We start from the raw sequence: 21,305 nt of genomic DNA on the forward strand, positions 1-21,305 counted from the left end.
CAGGAGTGGGTTCTGGGCACAGTGGGTTATTTTCTGCCCCCCACCCTTTCTTTATCTAGCGAGTTTGTATTGGGTGGTTTGCTTGCTTGCACTTGGGGAAAAGCCTCTTCACTCTTAAGGTTGTTTAGACCCCATGTCTCCCTTTTCTTATCTACTGGGAGGTTGATGGCATGGTACATTCACTCCCCAAGTACAGTCTGTAAATGTCACTGTTTGCTAAGAGAGCAGAGTTAACTCAGTAGTGTCCTCAGCACCAACAACCTGGAAAATGTTTTTGTAGCTGTTATGTGTACAATATCCTTCTGATCTCAAAGCTTCTACCCTTGTATTGGGTTAGGATTAATTCCTGTCACCTCTTTTATCTCTCAGAGTCCCATTTCTGGCTTCTAGACAGGTGATATCAACATGGAAGCCATATTTAGAGTTGGTCTTCCAAATGGCTCCCTCCACAAACCCTGTTATTTCTTGTCTCATTTGCTTTGTAGAAGATTTCTTCTGCCTGGAATTCCCTAACTCCCTATTCTCTGACCAATGAGAAAACTATCACATGTAATGTAATAACTTGTTCTATGTAATTTTGTCCACTTAAATAAAATTTAAATTTTACCAAGGACTTAAAATGGGGTTGGGATGGAGATTAATGAGATAATATATCCCTGCTCTCAAATAATTTACATTTTGGCTTTTATAGGATTTGTTATTTATACTATCTAATTTTACATTGTAGGATTTACCTTGGATTGTTATTGTGATATTTATTTCACTGTAAACTGGCAATATTTTGCATATATTGGAGAAAATTTTTGAAGTCAATTTTTTTTCCTATGATTTGATATAACTTCCATTTAATAATCATTATATTAGATTGAAATTTTATCAGCCTCCTTTTTATATCATATGTTTTCCTGTATGTAGTAATGTGAATATATGTATTCCATATATATATTTATATGGAATTTTTTTTAAACAGTTTTATTTATTTATTTTTGTGAGGAAGATCAGCCCTGAGCTAACATCCATGCTAATCCTCCTCTTTTTGCTGAGGAAGACCGGCTCTGAGCTAACATCTATTGCCAATCCTCCTCCTTTTTTTTTTTTTCCCCAAAGCCCCAGTAGATAGTTGCAGGTCATAGTTGCACATCCTTCTAGTGGCTGTATGTGGGACATTGCCTCAGATGGCCGGAGAAGCGGTGCGGCGGTGCGCGCCTGGGATCCGAACCCGGGCCGCCAGTAGCGGAGCGCGTGCACTTAACCGCTAAGCCATGGGGCCGGCCCCTATATGGAATTTTTTTCATTGCCTGCCAATAGTTATCTGGGGGAATTTTTATTTTTAGTTGTTATCCTTTCCTCTGTCACTTTGCTTGGGAATGCAGGATGAAATGGTTACTTTCATTTCTCTTTTTCACCATCATGATTGTTTCCTGCAGTCCCATTTATTTTTGTCAAGTTTTCCTTCATGCCATCAATCTTTCTCATTTGTGTACTGGTTCTGTTTCTTTTTCTTTTTCATGGCTGCACAGAGCCGTAGATGGTCTTTTATTTGCTTGATTTTCATTCTTGATGCATATACAAACCACTGGAGTATGCATTTTTGAATCCTATATATGTCTTCCAGATTTTGCTTTGTATTATTATGAAGATATTTGTCATTTGGGCAATTCCAAAAGGCCTTTTCCTTGAGACTCTCTCTGCTTACTTTTTCTAATGTTCACACAGCATGTTGTCAGTTAAATTGATATAAATCTATCTTTAGTTTCAGTGTTCTATAATTACATAAATTCTGTTATTAATGGCACATCTCTGGGTCGGTGGTCTGTTCTTGATGTTGCTAGTGGTCATTAACCCTGTTATTTTGCCATTTAAAGTGAATCCACATCTTCAGATGATTATATTTCTCTTTCATGAAAGTTTGTTATGCATACATTTGTGTTAATGTGTCAATTTAGTGAATATTTATTAAATGCCCACAGTGTCATACACATAAGTAATGAGAATACCATGATTAATACGATGCCCCTATAAGAATTACATTCTAATGTGGGAGGCAGACAATAAACAAGTAAATACAACACATTATAGAGCTACAAATAGTGTTAAGTGCTATAAAGAAAACAAAGCAAGGTGTGAAGGTGGAGCTGAAGACATGAGGTTTGGTCAGGGAGGGCCTCTTGGGAGAGGTGACATTCAAGCAGAGACCTAATTGATATGGGACGAATGGCAGTTTAGGGAAGGAAGCAGAATGTAGAGAGGCCCTGGGGCAAAACTAGCTTGGAGTGTCTGAGGGACTGCAAGAAGGTCCAGGGGGTTGATGGTAGTCAACTAGGGGGTGAGTGTTAGGAAGTGAGGTTGGAGAGGCAGCAGGGGTGATCCGAGGGCCTTATGGGGCATAGTAAAGAATTTGGATTTTATTTTAAGTGGAGGATTTGTCCTCCTTAATATGGAGGATTTTCAGTAGGATAGGGCCGTGAGCTTGTTTCCATTTGTTAAAAAAAAAAAAAAAACAAGAACACTCACCTACATAGCCACAATATAACCATCTGAATTAGGAAATTAATGTTAATATAACACTGTCAGTCCTATCCATAGATCCTATTCACATTTCGCCAACTATCCTAATGACATCGCTGTTTACTTCTGCTCCAGTATCCATATGTTGCATTTAGTTGCTATGTTTCCGTCTCTTTTAGTCTTTACTATTTTCTTAGTCTTTTCCTGTCTTCATGACATTGACAGTTCTGAAGAGTTCAGGCCTTTCATTCTCCAGGATGTCCCTTAGCCTGAGTCTGTCCAGTGTTTCCTCATATCCAGCCTCGGGTGGGAATTTTGGCAGGAATACCACAGAATGGATACTGTTCTCTTCTCAGTACTTCTCATCAGGAGGCACATGATGTCAACATATCCCACCACTGGTAATATTAGCCTTGATCACCTGATCACCAGTTATCCCTTTGTAGTTGATACATATTTTGTGGGGTGATACCCCAAGACTACACCAATATTCTGTTCCTTATCAAACCTCCCCCTTACCAACATTAGCATCCATTGATGACTCCCACCTGAATCAACCACCACTATGGTGGTTGCTGAACGGCGATTTTTAAACTCCATAGGAAGGAGGCAGGAGAGTTAGAACCAGAGAAGGAAATGTGACGATAGAAGCGGAGTCACAGAGATTGAAGATGCTATGCTGCTGGCTTTGAAGTTGGAGGAAGGGGCCATGAACCAGGGAATACAAGAGGCCCCTAGAAGCTGGAAAAAGCAAGGAAACAGGAGTGCAGCCCTGCTGACAACTTGATCTTAGCCCAGTGAAACCCATTTCAGACTTCTGACCTCCATAATTGAAAGATAATAATCTGTGTTGTTTTAAGTCATTGAGTTTGTGGTAATTTGTTACAGCAACACTAGGGAAATAATACAAATGGTTTAAGGCTGATTCTTCAAGTTTGCAGAAAGTTTTGAGTGAGGAAAAAGACCTGGAACCAGCCATGGCATACCATCTTCAGGGCAGTGGCATATGGGGTGTGGGAAATAAATGCTGCAGTTCACAAGGGGACACTTTCAGGGGACAGCCTGGTTTCACTTAAAGAAAGAAGGTGATGGGGCTTTTCAGAGAAGAAATTGAGGGTGTAGGGACGTGGCAGATGGTGAATTCCAGAAGGCACAGTGGTAGGGTATGGAGGTCAGGGGAGGTAGAATTCGAATACATTTACCTCATGGAGAGAGTTATATGGGGTTAAGAATCTGCATAATTGTGGATAACCTAGGGTGCTTGAAGTTGTGGTTGAAGTTTAAAACAAAACAAAAAGAAACAAAAATTAAAGCATGATGGGTTGCTCCTGGGAAAGGTGGGTAATCAGTTCTCATTTTGACTCCTTTGTTGGGATTGATCTGTTAGGCAGTGCATGGTGAGGACCACAGAGTCATGGCCCAGGGTGAGCAGCAAGTCCTCCTCAAAATAAGTGCTTCGTCTGGTCTGACCTGGGATCTTCTCCTTACAGACCTGGAAGGTACCTTAGCAGTTATAGAGATGTGTGAAGATACTTTTCCAAAGCCACAGTGAAACAGCAGCAACTCTCATATCCCCACCCATTCAGGCACTCTGGTACACTACCAAGATAGAAAATAAAATTCACTTCTTTAACAATTTTCTTCATTTTTTCCCCTGAATTTAAAAGAAACACGAGTTCATTATAGACATTATAGTAATATTTAATGAAGAAGAAAAAAATTATTCACTCAACATTCCATTTTGGTATACTTCTTTCCTGTTTATTTGATGTAGTTGTACACAGTTGAAATCATGCTATATATACAATTCTATATCCTGCTTTTTAAACATAATATACCTCATGGCCTTTTCTCTTTCTTTTTAACATTATAAGCAACTGTTTAATGTCAAAAAATAGTATTCCTTCATATAATTAAGTCATAATTCAACATTGTATAGTTTCAGAGTTCTAAGTTTTCACTATTATGTGATGAACACCTTTGTGGATAAAATTCTATATTTAAGAGTATTCCTTGGAATAGAGTTCTAAAAATGTAATAACTAGATCAAAGAGTAAGAATTCTTGAGAAGTATTGTTAAATTATATCCCCAAAACCTAGCAGCAATTTACACTCACGATGGTGATATGTATGTAGGTACCCGTTATATCAGCTCAAAATGACAGTGAGTTTATTTGCATACATTTTAAAATGATACAGTAAACCATAGAGTCTTAGAAATGACTCATTTCAACTTGCCTAAGAGCAGGAATTAGATATTTCTGGTGCAAGAACATTTTCTGTGGTATCCCTTGTAGATATTCATCACCCTCCTGCTTAAACACTTCCAATGAAAGGTCATGGATTTTATGTTTTTCTCAGTGTCTAAATGCTTATTAAAATTTTAGTCCTTTCCAAATTACTAAAGGAAACTTATTAACCTGTATGATAACTTATAGAAGACATCTAGTGATAACAAGTTCTTAGAAGGGCTGTAAGCCATGAGAGAAATAAGAAAACGAAGTCACACAGAATAAGGAAGAGATGGATAGAATTTAAAGATTCACTCATTTTATAAAGAAAAAGTATATGGGTAGAATGAACAAATAGAGGGAAAGTAGTATTCCTGTTGTTTATTTGTGATATTATTGACAAAGTAATACTTATTTTCAAATAGATAGGCATATAAGGTAAATCATCTATTTCAAAATTACCTTGACTATGAAATTAACATATGTGCATGAATGAGACGTAAAAATGTAAGCTATGGTAGTTAAATTCATACATGGAATATCGGCATTCATTTACTTCTTGAGGAGTACTTGTGAGTCAATGAAATTACATCTATGAACAAATTTGTGTGTTAACATATTTTCTGAAAGAATTAATTGCTTGCCTTATTATTTCTCTATGTATAAAAACATAGGCAACTATCTGGAAGGTCAAATCTAAATATTATTAAAATTTATTTCTCCGTGAAAAATCCTCATTGTACAGTTGATCATTTCTGTTGAATTTTCATTGGTTTGGAAATGATATGGCGGGGTTTGGAATTATGCTGTTAGAATGTTCTACCAAAATAGCTCTGCTTCGTGTACCAGTGAATGAATCATTCATTTAAGAGTCTAACAAGATTTGACTAATGGGAACTCTACTCTGAATACTGGATCAAGTACTGACCCTTGAATCACATGGAGTTTTCAGTTAATATTAAATGTGGATCTTTTGATAAGTCTGCGTTTTCACTTGAATAATTCAGGGGCACGCACATTTTGGATTGATCTTAATCCGTGCCCTGTCTTAGTGCTTAGTGTAAGTTCTTTATTTACCCATAGTTTTGTATTGAAATGTTCATGATTATTTTAGTTAAGGGTAGTGATAAATGTGACAGAAATTTAGCCTTTTTTTGAACAATGGGTATTTGGAAGGCTAAATTGATAATAAATTTAACTTTTACTTTCTTAAAATTCAAAAAACTGGATTTAAACTATCAGCAATTTGAGCAGTTAATTTGTCTTTTGGATTTTTTCACAGAGATCCAAATTTTCCTAGCCATATTCTGAGTCTAGTCAGAAGGGAATATAGGTTGGTTAGAACATATTTAGTGTATATAAGTAATTTAATTTATGCCACTATCTAAGTATATCTCAGATAGTCAAATATAAATGATTTTGATATATTCATTATTTGGTATCAACTATACTATTTTCTCCCTCATTAGTGTAGATAATTAAATTAATTCCATTATTTACTTTTGTTGCTTCCACGTGGGTACTGATATTTGAAGAAGTGATACATGGGAGAGTTTATTCTTGAAGAAATGATTCTGGTTTACTACTTATGACGCTTATCTGAATAATATAAAGTGTTACATATTAATATTTTAAATATATAAGGAATTCATAGGAAATACTTTACAGTTCAGGTAAAATAAGCTGTCTAGAAATTAAGTAGGCTTTTGTTTTAAACTTGATTCATTTATTTGTACTAAAGTAGCACATTCAGTAACACCTCATTTATCTGGTCATTTTCCGGAATAAGATGGAATTTTCCAGGTAACTGATTGTAAATTAGTTTTCCAGGTAACTGAATCTTACACGTTCAAGGACTAAAATCTTTTAAATTTAACCATTTTTGATGGAAATCTTTATAAAATATACTATATCCTTTCTACCTTCTTACTTTCCTACATTTTCTTAATCAGAGGGTACTCAATGTAATTTAATCTTTTTTCTCATGACTCAGGACCACTATTTTTTAACATGAAGTAGTTGAGTGTTATGCCTACTTTAAAGGTTTTTCCTTCTTGGTCAGATTATTAATAAGCTGCCATTTCTTCTGCTGTTGTATCCGCCTCAAATAACTTCTTTCTTCCTTAATGGTTTTGCTTTTTATTCTCCATGGCTGTGAAACCAAAGTTATTATTAGTGTTTATGGTAGATCAGAATCCAGGAGGATCAGAGTGAGGGCCCAAGGAAGGAAGTATGCTGCTGGAATGCTGTTCTTCTCAGTCAGCTGTGGCAGGCATTCACGTTTCCCCAGATTGCTTTTGGACTTGGAACTTTGTTCTGAAAGCTTGATTACTGAGAGGTCAGTGACTCATGATATGTTAGGTCTTACTTGGTACCTTCACCTTCCCTTGACAGGTGAGTAAACATAGCCCTAAGAGATTGGTCATTGCCCCAGTGTATACACAGTAAGTAGTGGCAGAACCCCAGGTTTAAGACCTCGTCTCTTATCTACAAGCCCAATGCTGTTCTACTGTAACTACAACCTTAATTCCAGGAATTATTATGAACACTGTCATCAGTCTTGATAAATAAAAAAGTCTCTCTTCTTTCCTGATGGGATTCTTGTTACTCACCCTCTTACATAGACTAGAAACAAGAGAATCATCCTAGACTTCTTTATGAGCACTCAATAAACAGAGAAAATATAGGAAGAAAGAGGGAGATGGAGATGGAGAGACTATGAAAAACATGGACATTTCAGGGGCAGAGAATGAGTACCAATGGGTAGAAAAATCATAATACTCAAATACAGATAGAAAATAATTGAACTATGCATATATAGATGTGAAAGAAAATGATTCAAGTGTCATAGCCAACCTAAACCATGTGATAAACGTAGAGTAAGATACAGTGAAAACCCTGAATGCATTGTGGTATATAACGTCGACTTCTGTCTTATCAATACTTGAAGATTAATGTCGCTGCTGACCAGACTCTGATGAGAATTCCATTTCCAATATGGCATAATACAAATAAAAAGTACAGACAGGGCTGCAGCATATGAGCTCTACTAAGTAAGTTGAAAAGTTGAATGAGAAGACCTATTTGTGAAGGCTTAAGGAAACGGAATTAGTACTACTTGGAAAGGAAAGTTTAAGAGATGACTTATATGTGACTTAAATATATACATTTTATTATTCTGAGGATGATGCGTAAATAAATTCTATATATTCTCCAGATAGTAAGAGATGATGTTATAAGTAGTATTTTAAATTTAAATATTTTTATTTTTAGCAACCTAACACATGTACTATATAAAGCCAATTAGCACTGTTAAGTCCATAATGAAAAATAGCAATACCAGGTACTCTGTTTATCCCTAATTCATGTTCTGGGAATATTTTTTTAGGGAGGAGGGCCTTAGTTCTTTGATAGTTTCCTTGTCTCTTTTTGTCTTTTTTTTTTTTTTTTAATTTTATTTATTTATTTATTTTTCCCCCAAAGCCCCAGTAGATAGTTATATGTCATAGCTGCACATCCTTCTAGTTGCTGTATGTGGGACACGGCCTCAGCATGGCCTGAGAACCGATGCGTCGGTGCGCGCCTGGGATCCGAACCCGGGCTGCCAGCAGCGGAGTGCACGCACCTAACCGATAAGCCACAGGGCCGGCCCTCTTTTTGTCTTTTATCTCTTTTTAGAGCTCTTGCTAGTTTCCTGTTGGACTTGCTGGGTTGATCCTCTGATTTTCATGTGTTTTTCTTTCATATTGTCCATCTCTTTGGCTTCCCCCCTTCACTGTTGCACAGTATTATTTTCTTAGCTATCTGAGGATATTCATTTTTTTTTTTTTCTTCTGCTCTCTTCATTGCCTCTGCTTCTTCTTGCGCCCTTTTTACATTTGTTTGTTTTGGTCTCTGTCCTTCATGTTGGAGGCTTTCCTCAGATGTCTGTTGGTCATAAACTCCTTGCACATGGATGGGACTCAAATGCTTTTTGGAAGGTGATCCACCTTATTTCAGTGGGGTTCTCCAGCTGTCAGTGTACATAGTTCTTTTCTTATATGTTAAGTTCTTCATATTTAACTAGCAAAACCAGAAAGCTATTTTAAAAAAGCATAAGAAAGGCTTAAATTCTAAAGATATTAGATATTGCATTGAATTATCATGGAAGGTTATAACATCTGAAAGCTTATTAACGATTTTGGCTTTTAAATATTAATGTTATCTGTATGCAATGCATTTGGCATGGGAGGTTTTGTTGGGGGAATTGGAAGCAGAGTCCTTGTCTTTTTTTGGGTGGGAAGGGTGTTGTTTTCAGGAGCAGTACAATTCTACTCCCCCAAAGTTCACCATAATTCAGGGGTTAAATTGGGTGTAGACTAACAAATTGCAACATATGCTACTACTTCTGGTAGAGTTGCTAGCCACTTATGTGGTTGAGGACTCCTTCTAAGTGATACTTCATTACTGTGATCCTTAATTATGATAAGATAATGGGCCATTTTCTTGATTCTTAAATACTTATTTATTGAGAAATTATTTTATATAAATATAATTTGTGTTTTAAACCAGTGTAAAAAAAGTAGGCAGACATCACAAAGAAAGTTCAGTGTTTTCATAGCAAGAGCAATGATATTTTCTCGAAATCGTTTTACTGATAGAGGCTAAGTGTCTTGTAAAGTTAAAAAAAATGCATTTAGGGCCGGCTCCGTGGCTTAGCGGTTAAGTGCGCGCGCTCTGATGCTGGCGGCCCGGGTTCGGATCCTGGGAGCGCCCCGAGGCACCACTTCTCCGTGCAACGCGAGGCCGAGTCCCACGTACAGCAACTAGAAGGATGTGAACCTATGACATACAACTATCTACTGGGGCTTTGGGGGGAAAAAACTGAATAAATAAAATCTTTAAAAAAAAAAAATGCATTTAGCCTTATGTTTTAAATTAATAAAATGCACCAGTTTATTTCAGAACTATCAAAGCTAATAAAATAAAAAAGCTTGGACATTAATTTTCATTAGTATGATTGTGTTAAGTGTTGGTATTTCTTTTATTACATTAAAACAAACTATGGTGGGCTATAAAGAGTCCCTTTGTTTATCTGTTGGTTTAATTTAAAAGTAAAATGTACATTATTCTAATTCTATGCATTAGTGTTGAATGTTATGTTCGTAAATTTGTGACTCTTATTCTTAATTTTAACAACATTTGATTACCTTATACCCTATGGCTACAGCGTGGAAAAAATGCTGCCTGGGATCCAAGAGGACTGTTCTCCAGGTTGAGTTATCCTACTTATTTAGCTGTGTGACCTCACACAAGTTATTTAACCTCTCTGCTTTAAAGTTTTCTTGGCTGTAAAATGAGAGCCCTTGGTTTTCTTCTATTTGTAATATTCCCTTATTATACGACAAAATATGTCTATATAGGTCTTTTTTAAAAATTAGTGTATAATTAACTAATTAATGCAAACATTATATATACGTATATATGTATATATCATGGTGGAAAGTTCAGACATTATCAGAGTGGATAAAATGAAAAATGAAAGTCTGCCCCCACACCCACTCAAAACAAAACAGATTAAAAGAAAACAAAAGTCTACAGTGACAGAGCTAACAATTACTAATGGTTCCTGTATGTTCTTGAAGAAATTTTTCATGCGTGTGTCAGTATACACACCCATAAATCATAATTCAGGTACTATTTAGCACCTTACTTTTTTTCCCCTTACATCTTGGAAATGATTTTATGTAAACATATTCCTGAGCATATTTATTTCTAATCAATATCTGGTAGCTATAATTTATAAATTAATAAGAAATTTAATTTTTAATTCTTTACCTTTTTTTCTTAAATCTTAATTTTCCCCCTGCATGTTTAAATTGTATTAGCAGAATAATTTTTAAAAATCTACGCATAGAAAAATGTCTGAAAGTAAATAAAGCAAATGTTAATAATGCTTGTTATTGGGTGGTAAAATTGAAGTGATTTTTTCCTTTCTTTATGCTTTTCTGTATATTTCATATTTTTAACAATTAACATTTTATTGGGGAAAAATCCATTTTAATAAAAAGTACCATGCTATTATGAAGTAATTATCAATCAGTAGTTGTTTAATTGAATTCTAAAACCATATTCTTTATTGGCTATTAAATCACGACTCATTAAAAATATTTCATTGTTATTTTTCCCAGTCTCTTTATTTTTTAATTGAAGTATAATTTACATATAATAAAATGCAGAGATTTTAACTATTCTCTTTGATGACTTTTTTACCCACTGCACTTAAAATATAAAATGTTCAAATAATCCCATAAAAGTCCCTCAAATCCTTTTTTTTTTTAAATTTTTTATTATTTATTTATTTATTTTCCCCCCAAAGCCCCAGTAGATAGTTGTATGTCATAGTTGCACATCCTTCCAGCTGCTGTATGTGGGACGCAGCCCCAGCATGGCCGGAGAAGCAGTGTGCGCCCGGGATCCGAACCCGGGCCGCCAGCAGCGGAGTGCACGCACTTAACCACCAGGCCATGGGGCCGGCCCTCAAATCCCTTTTAAATCAACCCCTTCCCTCCACCCAGGCAACCCCTGATCTGGTATCTATCACATGGATTAGTTTTTTCTCTTTTGAGCATCATGTGACTGGAATCCCATTCTGTGTACTTCTTGGCGTCTGACTCTTTCCTTATACAACATAGCAGTATTTATTTGTATCTTCATCACTATTTCAAAATACCTCTACTCTTCTTTTTCTTAATGTTTAAGTAACTGGCCCAAAGTTGCACAGCTAGGAAGTGCCAGAACCAGGACTTGTCTCAGGCCTGTGTGACCCCAGAGCTCTTTTCCCTGACCCTCTACACGCAGCTTTCTCAGGGCTTGTGATCAGAAACAAGTCGGAAAGGAGGGTGGTGTGGGATTGTGAAGTACCTTGCATGTCAAGCTAAGGAATTTGTATTTTATTCCTTATAAAGGGAGTTCTCTACTACAGTACCATGATACTTTGGGATTGTAAAGTGTACAAACTGCTTTTGTTACCAAAAAAATTCCAGTTTTTCTTCAGCAAGTATTCATCAAGCTGCTGCTAGAAATCAGACCGTGTTCTGTGCAGCTTGCTGCCTCCGAGCCCTGGCTGTGGGTGTTCTGACTGGACTGTTGGGGAACTTGACTTTAGATGTTGGCATATTTAAGTGTTTCTCCTTTGAGCAGGACAGTTTCCCCAGGTTGTCTCCTGCCCTAGAGGGTGACAGCCTGGCTGCCAGAGTTCAGGAAGTTGATGGGGCATATATGCATAAATTCAGGTAATCTGCCTGTTTTCAGGAAGGTATCTAGCCACAACTATCTCGGAGTCGCTGAGACCAGGTACCCTGTGTTACCCTCTGCAGAGAATTAGCCTCCAGTGCTTGTCCAGAACGGCAGAGGGCAGGAATCTGGTTATGCATCGTGGGGAAGGGCATCCAGATGTTTTTTAACCACCTTTCAAGTAATCTTCCTTATTTTGGATCCTCTTCGCTTCTGTCTGGGATAGCGCAGACCACCCGAAATCCTCTGGAGACTCTGCGTTGTAAGTCATACCTTCATTAGTTTCCCGATTGCCAACTTTGCATTCAGGCTTCTTGCATCAGCTATGACCTTCCTCACTGCGGTAACATTTTGCAGCTGTCCACATTTGGTATGCTCTCCTGTGTCCCCTTTACCTCTAAAAGAAAATCCTTTTACTGTCATTTCAGTGAATTTTCAGAAGAGAATTAAAATAAATGCGTGGTTTCAATCTGCCATCTTTATCTGGGAAGTTTTTTTTTAAAATCAGTCTAGCAATAGATCTCTTTTCACTAATTTTGTCTTTTTTTGTTTTGTTTATTGCAGTAATATTGGTTTATAACATTGTATAAATTTCAGGTGTACGTCATTATACTTCTATTTCTGCATAGATTACATCATGTTCACCACCCAAATACTAGTTACAACCCATCACCACACACATGTGCCGAATTATCCCTTTCGCCCTCCTCCCTCCCGCCTTCCCCTCTGGTAACCACCAATCCAATCTCTGTCTCTATGTGTTTGTTTATTGTTGTTGTTATCTACTATTTAATGAAGGAAATCATACGGTATTTGACCTTCTCCATCTGACTTATTTCACTTTGCATAATACCCTCAATGTCCATCTATGTTGTCACAAATGGCTGGATTTCATCGTTTCTTATGGCTGAGTAGTATTCCATTGTGTATATATACCACAGCTTCTTTATCCATTCGTCCCTTGATGGGCACTTAGGTTGCTTCCAAGTCTTGGCTATTGTGAATGACGCTGCAATGAACACAGGGGTGCATGTATCTTTACGCATTGGTGTTTTCAAGTTCTTTGGATAAACACCCAGCAGTGGAATAGCTGGATCATATGGTAGTTCTATCCTTGATTTTTTGAGGAATCTCCATACTGTTTTCCATAGTGGCTATACAAGTTTGCACTCCCACCAGCAGTGTATGAGAGTTCCCTTCTCTCCACATCCTCTCCAACACATGGTGTTTCCTGTCTTGTTAATTATAGCCATTCTGATGGGCGTCAGGTGATATCTCATTGTAGTTTTGATTTGCATTTCCCTGATAGTTAATGATTTTGAACATCTTTTCATGTGTCTGTTGGCCATCTGTATATCTTCTTTGGAGAAATGTCTGTTCAGGTCTTTTGCCCATTTTTTAATTGGGTTGTTAGTTTTTTTGTTGTTGAGATGCATGAGTTCTTTATATATTTTGGAGATTAAGCCCTTATCAGATGTGTGGTTTGCAAATATCTTCTCCCAATTGTTAGGTTGTCTTTTCGTTTTGTTGATGGTTTCCTTTGCTGTGCAGAAGCTTTTTAGTTTGATGTAGTCCCATTTGTTTATTTTTTCTATTGTTTCTCTTGCCCGGTTAGACATGGTGCTTGAAAATATGTTGCTAAGACCGATGTCAAAGAGCGTACTGCCTATGTTTTCTTCTAGAAGTTTCAGAGTTTCAGGTCTTACATTCAAGTCTTTAATCCATTTGGAGTTAATTTTTGTGTATGGTGTAAGGTAAGGGTCTACTTTCATTTTTTTGCATATGGCTATCCAGTTTTCCCAACACCATTTGTCGAAGAGACTTTCTTTTCTCCATTGTATGTTCTTGGCTCCTTTGTCAAAAATTAGCTGTCCATAGATGTGTGGGTTTATTTCTGGGCTTTCGATTCTATTCCATTGATCTGTGTGTCTGTTTTTGTGCCAGTACCATGCTATTTTGGTTACTATAGCTTTGTAGTATATTTTGAAATCAGGGAGTGTGATACCTCCAGCTTTGTTCTTTTTTCTCAGGATTCCTTTAGCTATTCGGGGTCTTTTGTTGTTCCATATGAATTTTAGGATTCTTTGTTCTATTTCTGTGAAAAATGTTGTTGGAACTTTGATAGGGATTGCATTGAATCTATAGGTTGCTTTAGGAAGTATGGACATCTTAACTATGTTAATTCTTCCAATCCAAGAGCACGAAATATCTTTCCATTTCTTTGTGTCTTCTTCAATTCCTTTCAGCAATGTTTTATAGTTTTTGGTGTACAGATCTTTCACCTCTTTGGTTAAGTTTATTCCTAGGTATTTTATTCTTTTTGTTGCAATTGTAAATGGGATGGTATTCTTAATTTCTGTTTCTGCTACTTCGTTGTTAGTGTATAGAAATGCAACTGATGGGGCCGGCCCCGTGGCTTAGCGGTTAAGTGCGTGCGCTCCGCTGCTGGCGGCCTGGGTTCGGATCCCGGGCGCGCACCGACGCACCGCTTCTCCGGCCATGCTGAGGCCGCATCCCACATACAGCAACTAGAAGGATGTGCAGCTATGACATACAACTATCTACTGGGGCTTTGGGGGAAAAAATAAATAAATAAATAAAAACTTAAAAAAAAAAAAAAGAAATGCGACTGATTTTTGTATGTTGATTTTGTATCCTGCAGCTTGACCATATTCGTTTATTACTTCTAAAAGTTTTCTGGTGGATTCTTTAGGGTTTTCTATATATAAAATCATGTCATCTGCAAATAGTGACAGTTTCACTTCTTCCTTTCCAATTTGGATCCCTTTTATTTCTTTTTCTTGCCTGATTGCTCTGGCTAGGACTTCCAATACTATGTTAAATAGGAGTGGTGACAGTGGGCATCCTTGTCTGGTTCCTGTTCTTAGAGGGATAGCTTTCAGTTTTTCACCATTGAGGATGATATTAGCTGTGGGTTTGTCATATAGGGCCTTTATTATGTTGAGGTACTTTCCTTCTATACCCATTTTATTCAGAGTTTTTATCATAAATGGATGTTGTATCTTGTCAAATGCTTTCTCTGCATCTATTGAGATGATCATGTGATTTTTATTCTTCATTTTATTAATGTGGTGTATCACGTTGATTGCTTTGTGAATGTTGAACCATCCCTGCATACCTGGAATAAATCCCACTTGATCATGGTGTATAATCTTTTTAATCTATTGTTGTATGCGATTTGCTAGTATTTTGTTGAGGATTTTTGCATTGGTGTTCATCAGTGATATTGGCCTGTGATTTTCTTTTTTTGTGTTATCCTTGTCTGGTTTTGGTATCAGGGTAATGTCGGCTTCGTGGAATGAGTTAGGGAGCTTCCCCCCCTCCTCAATTTTTTGGAAGAGTTTGAGAAGGATAGGTATTAAGTCTTCTTTGAATGTTTGGTAGAATTCACCAGGGAAGCCGTCTGGCCCTGGACTTTTATTTTTGGGGAGGTTTTTGATTACTGTTTCGATCTCCTTACTGGTGATTGGTCTATTCAAATTCTCTACTTCTTCTTGATCTAGTTTTGGAAGGTTGTATGATTCTAAGAATTTATCCATTTCTTCCAGATTGTCGAATTGGTTGGCATATAGCTTTTCATAGTATTCTCTTATAATCTTTTGTATTTCTGAGGTGTCTGTTGTAATTTCTCCTCTTTCATTTCTGATTTTACTTATTTGTGCCTTCTCTCTTTTTTTCTTGGTGAGTCTAGCTAAAGGGTTGTCAATTTTGTTTATCTTTTCAAAGAACCAGCTCTTGGTTTTATTAACTTTTTCTATTGTTTTTTTAGTCTCTATTTCATTTATTTCTGCTCTGATTTTTATTATTTCCCTTCTTCTACTGATTTTGGGCTTGTAGTTGTGGTGGGCCTTTCAGTCTCTTTATCAGGTTTGGGGAGCCCCAGCACAGTTGGCTGCAAGTTCTAATACCACATTTGTGTTGCAGTATTTCTTTTAAGTGAGTAGGCCCCCAGCGTGGCAGGTTGTTAGGCTCAGGGCCTTACCATTGATATAAGCCTCCAGCCTTTAAGTCTCTTGTCAGCTCTCTGAGGATTGCAGCTGGGTGGGGCTGGCCTCAGGCACAGGAGCACCCAATTGTTTCAGGCTTTGGAAGGTGGGGCAAACCCCCTATGTGGGTCTTTGAGAGGCACAAGTCTTCTGCAGCTGACAAGCCCTGCCGCCCACAGGTCCACACACACAGTCAACACAGTCCTGCCCCGTGTGTGCGCCCCGACCTCCCGACGTCGACCCACTCTCTCCATGGCGGGAGCCCCACACACTCCACCACTGCCCCACACTCTCCACCCACTCCTTGTGCTCGCCCTGCCCCACTGAAGTCGGCTCATTTGCCAGGCTGCAGAGAATCCAGTCACCAATCTATGCAGGCCCACAAGTTGCCTGAGGGCTAGTTGCTGGATGGGGCCAATCTTTAGGGTGGGCTGCCCACCCTGGCTGAGCTGGATTAAATCGGTGCTCTAGTGGGTGAGGCAGACCTGGGCCAGCAGGCCCCAGGGAGAACTCCAATGGCGTCTGTGTCAGCATGCCCACACCAGGCCACAACAATGGCTGCCGCCAATGTCCCAGTCCCTGGAGAGGTCTCACCTCTCACCGAGATGCACTCAGGGCCTATCAGGTGAGTCTCTTTTCACTAAAGCACTGTACACCTTTCTTTTGGTGATATTATGATGCTTTCTGAAATGGGTGAGTTTGTGCATGGGCCCTTTAAGAGCCAGTTTTAGTTTCTTTGTGAACCAGGTTTTCTGGGGGTCTCCCCAATGTTTTAGTAGCAGGCAAAGTCAGATATTATGCCGCTGGTGTCGATTGTGCTGGGTCCACAAAATGCCCACCACGGGGCGCTCCCTGGCTCAGGGGCCTGCGCCTCCAGGGAGGCTCTGTACCTGTCGACTGCTCCCGGGCAGCTGCGAAGCTGGCGGTTTGTGAAGGCGGCATTTTTTCTCTCCAGAAGGGAGCCTCTCCCTGGTCTACCTCAATCAGGATTGTCCCTTGTTGCAGGAGTTCCTCTTCTCCAGTTTTCAGTTCTGTCTCAGGGGTAATTTTTCCACGAGTAGTTGTAAATTGGCTGTGTCCGCGGGAGGAGGTGAGTTCAGAGTCTGCCCACGCCGCCATCTTGACTCTGTCGGGGGAAGAGGGAGAATCTCCCTCTGCCCTTTCCCTTAAGGTTCTTCTGGCTGGCCAAATAATCAACAAGACAGGTTAGCAGGAGAAAATAATACCAAGTTTAATAACATGTATATATGGGAGAAAGCAGGGACACTGTGTTTCTCCACACAATAGCAGAAATTTTCGTCTTAAATATCTTTTTCAGCCAATGACAAAGGAGGATTTTGGCGGTGGGGGGAGTCAGTTACAGGAGATTATCACTAAAGCACAGTAAACAAGAGTAAGGTTTATTATGTAGCTCAAGGCCTCACCTTCCACATTGATAAGTCACTAGAGATGAGCTCATCCCCTTCTCTTCTCTAAACAGAGAGGGAGATACCTTTACAAATGGAGATTTCCCTTATAAATGTAAAAGATTGTCTGGCAACTCTTTGAAGGGTCATCCAGAGAATGTGGCCAGAGAGACAGAACTTCTGATAAGAGGGGCTTGTTGGTGCCTTTCCTATTGTAACATTTACCCTACGTTATCTTTACAGCCATCATGATAGATCTGTTCCAGGAAGGAGCTACTATGTCAAATTCTTTAGGCAGTTAGTGGGGGAGGTCAGATGTCTTCAGAGAAAACAACCAAGGTAAAGAGATAGATTTCAGGGTGGCCAAATCTTGATCTCCCACAGTCCCGCCTTTGAAACTAAAAGTTTCACAGTCCTTTTGAAACTTAAAGAAGTTTCATAGTCCAGAAGCTGAGTTGGTAGATTGTTTTATCTCACTGAACCCATTTCTTAGTCTTGATAATAGATCAGTTCAATTAAGTTCTTTTTGGAAGGTGGTGATGCAGGTGGGCTCTCAAGGTTATGTCTATATTGTGGAAGCAAGCAATCAAGTATTTAATAGAAGTATTTCTATAAAAGAAAAACAAGGTTAATGGTTGGAGCAAGTTGTAAAGCAGTTTTTGAGTTCAGAGGACAGCCAGTGAAGAAGAATTTTAGATGTCAGCGTCAAAGCATCTTTTGTAGATTAAAATGTCTCGGATGGTGTCGTCAGGTCATCTCAAGTTTATATCAAGTCTATCAGCTTTAGTTTGTAAGGCTTCAGGAAAAAGGGCAGGTTCAGTTCTCAGTGATTTTAAATGAAAATGATGGGAAAAATCAAAAACGTTAGTTTGGATATCTGTAGCCAGATATTTTAGGAGACTAGAAGAAATCAGGATCCAGTCTAGTCAACAGATATAAAACAAAAACCTCAAAAGACAATTAACAAAACTAGGATCTAATATCCGCAAATGTATACTATAGTTTTTACTGAAACACAATTTTTCTCTCTAAAATCACCCTCATTTTTATCAAAGATAGCCAAATTAAAACTAACTAGTTTGTAAAATAAGTCTAGTTCCAATAGAGTTGGCCCAATTATTTACATAAGTACAGCAAGAATAGCAATTAATCATATAAGCTCTTTTAAATCTGATTTGCTGAAACTTTTTATAAGGAATTTCAGATTGAACTTTAAAGGCCTCTTGAGGCCAGGAAAGCCAAGCCAAGGATTTTGTCATCAGACTTTGTCTGTAATATCTATAGATTTGGGTGAATTCTTTTCTTTTGAGGTTCTTCCACAATATTTTGAGGTTCCTTGTACCTGCCAGATAAGTGACATTCTTTACTTATCCTGGTAAGTGTTGCTTGGAACATAAGGTACCAGGCCAATAGTTCCACGTGGCTTTATTTCATAAAGTCCAATCTTCATTTTTCAAAAGCTGTATGGTTATATCGCAAATATGATGTTCTAGTCACAACCTTGGTAATATAACCAGTGTTTCCAATTGTGTCCTGTTATAAGGAGAACAGATTCTTATTGAACTTATGCAAATAACTATATTGTCATGAAAACAACAATATTCACTTACTAAGAGTTTTTAAATTCGAGGGATCAGGTAGAGAGAAAAAGATAAATATTTCTATTTTACTTACAAAAGTATCATTTACCAAATTGTTATAAGTCATAGCTATCTCGGGAGAAAAGAGAAAAAGTTTTTCTTAAATCTGAAAAAACAAAACATTAAAAATTTAGCAATACTTCAAATGAAAAATCATAAAAATTATAATCATCTTTATCAGTTTATTCAGTCCTGTGTAATCTATTTTCGATCCCAGTCTTTTTGTTAGCAGCTTCATGAAGTCAGTTTTTCCATCAGATTTCTGTAATTTCTTACCAAGTTCAGTTTTATGATCAGAAAGTTTGTCAGAAACCTGTATTCTAGTGTAAATATCAGAGTCTTTTCCAAGAATTTTTCTGAAGTTGAAACATATTTTATAAAAGCATTAGAGCAAAGAAATGTCTGTAAACAACAAGACCTCAAAATGGCAATTGACAAAGAAATTTGGTTAATTTTGTGACATACAACACTTTAAAATAATAATAACCAGAATTATGACTGATAACCAGGACAGATCAGAATTTCAGTAATGTTATACAATTTTAAAACACCTATGTCAATAACATTTGCCCACATAATAGCACCTAAGCAGGCTTATCATCACTTGTCTGACAATGTTTTCTATGTAATTTAACATACTGAATCAGCCTAGTAAGTTTAGTATTTTCTTCCTTATAGGAAGAGAGCAAATTTCTTTGAGAAGTTCCAGGGCCCTTTGAAAATTCTCAAAGAAAAAAAGTAAAAATAAAGACTTCATTTAAGATACGAATTTTGGGGAGCTTGTCAAAAATATAAAAAGTCAAAGCAAACAGAGCATTAATAGTCCAAAAAGCCTTAATAGAGAGACCTCAGTCTTTGGAACACAGGAAATTATTTTAACAGTTTTTTTTTTTTTCAGGTAGACTTACTCAAAGGTAAAGAAAAATCTTTTATAACCTCTTTATCAAGTTTAAGCAAATTATCTTTTTACGAGAAATTTCAATTTTGCACCAGCTTACTTCTGCTATTAAAACTCATTTACTTAATTAAATTCATTTCAATCTTAGCCAACTTGACCATGTAAAAAGTCTTTTTCCAGAATTCTTCTTTCACAAACCTTCTATAACTTTCTTTTTACATTCAGAATTTGTCCCATGTCTTTCTTTTCCCTTCTAGTACTTGAGGACAAATTTATCTTTTTTAATCAACCAAACAAAATATTTCTATTCTTTGTTCTTTCTTTATATATCTTATTTTCTTTGTACACAGACATATTTTTTTAAATTTTTAATCACATATACTAATTAGAAATTTTAACCTTTAGAAACCTCAATTTGTAAGTAAAAACTAAACAATTATAAACTTTCTTTTACATTAGTATCTTGTGGCTTGGAAAATTTATAAACACTTCATAACTTCTAGAAACATGTTACTTTATAGTACAATCTTTTAATAAAACACATGTTTACCAATAGACCCAAAACACCTTTTAGTTTTCCTGTAATGAAAAGCCAAAAGTAGACAAACGTACATTTAGCAATCAATGTCTAATATCTTATCTTATTTGGAAATGATCATAGAGAATTTTTTTTTAATAAAATTTAGCAAAACTCTAAAGCTTTAAGTCACCAAAAAGAGTTTGGAAGCTGTAACCACCATAACACATAATTATTGTTTAAAGTTCATCCAACATTTATCTTTTTCACAACTATTTACTTGTTCTCAATAATTATTTAGATTGCCTATAAGACTTCCTAAGACTTCAGATAAAATTAGCCATCATTTAAATTACTATTTTTGTTAACCAGTTCTGTAATAGAAATAACATCAGTTTTTTCCTACAAAATTTCATGCAATTTTCATCACTTCTTATACCTTTAAACATAGTTATCATTAAGATTTTTATCAATAGGTCTTGGTCTTTTAATTTTGGACAAGGGAAGCATTCCCAGTCAGACATTTTAAAACATACTCAGGCAAAGTTGATGTAACCTCTTTATATAAAATTAGTTCAAACATTTTAACCTTTATAATCTTATAAACACTTACACTTTTACATGTTTTCAATTCAATTGTAACCTGAGTCAAGGTCTTAAGGCTAGTCAAATTTTTTTCCTTCCTTTTTTTTGGCCTTTTCTTAGGTACCAAATAAATAATTATGTGAGAGCTCTCAAAACATTTTTTTTTCCCCAATTTAGAAGTTTTTCTAATTCAAAGGATCCGTCGTCTGGCCATTGACGAGTAGGATCTTCATTTGTA

General features: G+C 37.0%; 1 protein-coding gene across 1 annotated transcript in view; it reads left to right on the forward strand.

Annotated features, from left to right (window-relative positions):
* The window catches only part of SDK1 (sidekick cell adhesion molecule 1), a 917,991-nt gene that overhangs the window by 252,558 nt on the left and 644,128 nt on the right, over positions 1-21,305 (forward strand). The window lies entirely within an intron of this gene.

The sequence above is a fragment of the Ceratotherium simum genome, chromosome 26, assembly GCF_057802395.1.
Source record: "Ceratotherium simum simum isolate JZ-2026a chromosome 26, ASM5780239v1, whole genome shotgun sequence".
Classification (NCBI taxonomy): domain Eukaryota; kingdom Metazoa; phylum Chordata; class Mammalia; order Perissodactyla; family Rhinocerotidae; genus Ceratotherium; species Ceratotherium simum.